A 3,368-nucleotide genomic window follows, 5' to 3' on the forward strand; every position below is an offset into this window, starting at 1 on the left:
ATGCCCCACTCACCCTCCACCCCCACGGGATGCAGATGCTCCTCTGGGAAGGGAGTCCGCCAGCCCGGTGCTTTCAGCTGCCGTGGACGGCTCTCAGCCAAGAGTAGTGTAAACCACGGTTCCCAGCCTGGGAGGGGGCGTGAGCATCCCCACAGTGCCTTTACTATGTCGGTCACTGGACTCTACTTCTGCTTGTGCTTAAAGTTTATTTATTTATTTATTTATTTTGAGAGAGAGAAAGCGGGAGCGGGGGGAAGTGGAGAGAGTGGGAGAGAGAGGGAGAAAGAGAGAGAGAGAGAGAGAGAGAGAGAGAGAGAATCCCAAGCAGGCTCCACACTGTCAGCACAGAATCCCACTCATGTCAATCCCACGAACTGTGAGCTCATGACCTGAGCCGAAATCAGGACTTGGACGCCTAACCGACTGAGCCACCCAGGCGCCCCCAGACCCACTTCTAAAGTTTCTGGTTCAGTAGATGTGGAGTTGGGCCAGAGAACTGATTTTTCTAACATGTTCCCAGGTACCTTCACTTAACACCTGTGTGCAAAATCTCCACGTTGTTGTCCTAACGGTCAGTGCCCTAGGAATCGACCTTACCAGGTGGTTGGGGTCATTGCAGATAGAATTAGTTAGGATGTGGTCACAGTGGAGTACAGGGGGCTAATTCAGTAACTCACAGGAGAAAATCAAGGCAGCGAGCTCAGCGTATTGGTCACAGATACCAGCAGACCAACAGAGGCCTTCAGAAGAAATCGGTTCTGCCCACACCTTGAGATTGGCGATGTGCGTATCTCGGGAGGCAGAAGGAGCAGCACAGTGGGGGTGGCAACAGTCCAGAATTCGTCAGTTTAGGTGAAGGTTGTACAGGCATCTGTGATGCTATCCCTTGTAGTTCTTTCCATGGAGAATTAAGTGCTTTTTCAGATTATGCTGTCCTTTGCCTGTTTACGACATTTGCTTGAGAAGGGAAAGGACATTGAGATGTGGTCTTAAGTCAAGACGCAAAAAAATGCTTTAAGAAATTATATTCTTCAAGCCAACAGAGACAGGGAAGGTTGAAAGGAAGATGTTTGACAATTGCGAGGTGTAAAGCCCCCTTCCCCCCTGAGATGACTTGAAGCCACAAAGAACCTTACTTGGGAGAGAACGAGAAGTTACCTATGTCTGGAAAGGTTTCCTGCAAACCCCTGAAATTCAGTCACCCGGCGTTGCTCTTTCCTCCTTGCTTCTTGAATTGTCTCCAGAAACACAGGCGGCAGGCCCGTTGCCATGGGGATTGCTGACTTTGTGTGTGTGTGTGCATAAAATGTTACATAAACACCTACAACTTTCTTCTAGACTCCAGATTGCTATCATTTCACATGTAATTTAAACTATTCAAAGGGAGGGCAGGTGTGTGCCCTGTAATTGAATTGAACGACGAAAGGGGTAGAGAGAGAGGGCACAGTTTATGAGACGCGAGCGGCCTCTGCCTGGGCCTCATGTGCCCTTTGCCGTGTCATCAGTAGATGTTAGGCAGAGAGAGCCATGTCCCTCTGTGATGTCACAGAAGCTGATGACATTGAACGTGGTCCTAGGATGCTCTGCATCCACGTATCAAGAGCTGTGTGGGGCAGGTGTCCCCCCGGTGAGCTGGCATGTCCGATGGGGGAGACGGGCTCCCCTGGAGCAACCTGTGGCCGCCGCCGCCGAGAAGGCTTCCCAGACCGGAGAGTGGAGGGCCCGCCGTGAACACGCTGGCATTTGCAAAATCTCCAGAGAGCTCCTCTCGCCTCTGGCACTGGCTGAAAAGTCAGAAGAATGAAACTCTGCATGGTGGAGTAAATGGTGATTAAAGAGCCCCCTCCCCTGGGGACTTTACACTGGTTTCCAGAATGTTCTATCTTCAAACCCGCAGCCAAGCCTGTTTGTAGAACATGAAAGGAGAGACCACAAAACACTAAAGAATCACAATAATTGAGTCCTAATGAATGTTGAGTGATTAATCTGTCACCGTCAGAGCCGCCGACAGCTTTGTAGTCCTGAGCTTCCTGCACAGGCACCGTGACCGGGAGACAGTGCAGGTCTGGTCCCAGACTCCCGCACAAAGGGAATATCACCGCACATCAATTGGATGTTTCTGGTTTGCCTGTGCATATGAAGATTACGTTCACACTCTATGCTAGTCCTTACGTGTGCAATAGCATTATGTCTTAAAAATGTTCCTACCTTGAGGCGCCTGGGTGGCTTAGTCGGTTAAGCGTCCGACTTTCACTTGGGTCATGATCTCGCGGTTCGTGAGTTCGAGCCCGGCGTCGGGCTCTGTGCTGACTGCCAGCTCAGAGCCTGGAGCCTGTTTCAGTCTGTGACTCCCTCTCTCTCTGACCCTCCCCTGCTCACGCTGTCTCTCTCTCTCTCTCCTAGAAATAAATAAAAACATTTAAAAAAAATGTACCTACCTTAATTACAAACGCTTTATAGCTAAAAAATGGTGTCATCCGAGCTTTCCACAATTGGTAATCACTAATCACAGATCACCATGACAAATATACTAGTATCGAGAATGTTTGGCCCATTGGAAGAATTATTAGAATGTGACGTGGAGACAGGAAGTGAGCAAAATGCTGTTGTGAAAATGGCACCAACAGGTTTGCTCAAGGCAGAGTGGCCATAGACCTTCAGATCGTAAAACACACCACATCTGCAAAGCACAATAAAACGAGTATGCTTGTATATCCCTATTTCCCTAATGCTATGAAAAATAAGCTCAGAACGACTGCGTGGTCCAATGTGTAACGGGTCAAGAGGGAAGTCGTGATTCTGCCCACTGCCTGGGCGAAATCACCACCAATTCGGGGGACGGTCAGACTCCCAGAGCGATCACATAGAAGGTCGGAAGGCATTTGCTGCGGTCAAGTCTCCGAATGGAGAAGCTCTGGATCCCGGCCACGGCGGGTGCACCGTGAGCTGCAGACATGGAGTCTCAATGGGTTGCAGTACACTCATCTCTCAGGAAGAGCCGAGCATCCATCCTCGGGTGGGCCGAGGCCAGCGCCTGGCCCTCAACACCACATGCACGGGAGCAGCAGCCTTCCCCGATCATAAGATGCCCTTCTTCTCATTTTCCCAGAGGCATCTGAACATCTGAATCTCTCCATCTCATTCATTCATTCATTCATTCATTCATTCATTTATTCATTCATTCATTTGACTATCAAGCCAGCATCAATCGACTGGACCCCAGGTTGCCATGAAAGAAACAGCACGGGCAGCCCTTGAAGAAGACTGGCTCCGTGCTCGACTAAATTCTGCCGCTCTGGCTGCCATCGCCCCGCATGCCGCCCCTCTTCTAGGGGTCCCTGCTTCTGGGGGCTGCGCATTCCAGGCGC

The 3,368-nt window shown here is 50.4% G+C and overlaps 1 long non-coding RNA gene across 1 annotated transcript; it reads right to left on the minus strand.

Annotated features, from left to right (window-relative positions):
* Positions 1-692: 692 nt before the first annotated feature.
* Positions 693-1,492, minus strand: LOC120243439. The gene is made up of 2 exons (XR_005531317.1): positions 1,159-1,492; positions 693-957 (listed from the first exon to the last, which is right to left on the minus strand). It is a non-coding gene; the product is annotated as an uncharacterized LOC120243439 (long non-coding RNA).
* Between the last annotated feature and the right edge of the window lie 1,876 nt (positions 1,493-3,368).

The sequence above is a fragment of the Hyaena hyaena genome, unplaced genomic scaffold (genome assembly GCF_003009895.1).
Source record: "Hyaena hyaena isolate Hyena2069 unplaced genomic scaffold, ASM300989v1 scaffold_343, whole genome shotgun sequence".
Lineage (NCBI taxonomy): Eukaryota > Metazoa > Chordata > Mammalia > Carnivora > Hyaenidae > Hyaena > Hyaena hyaena.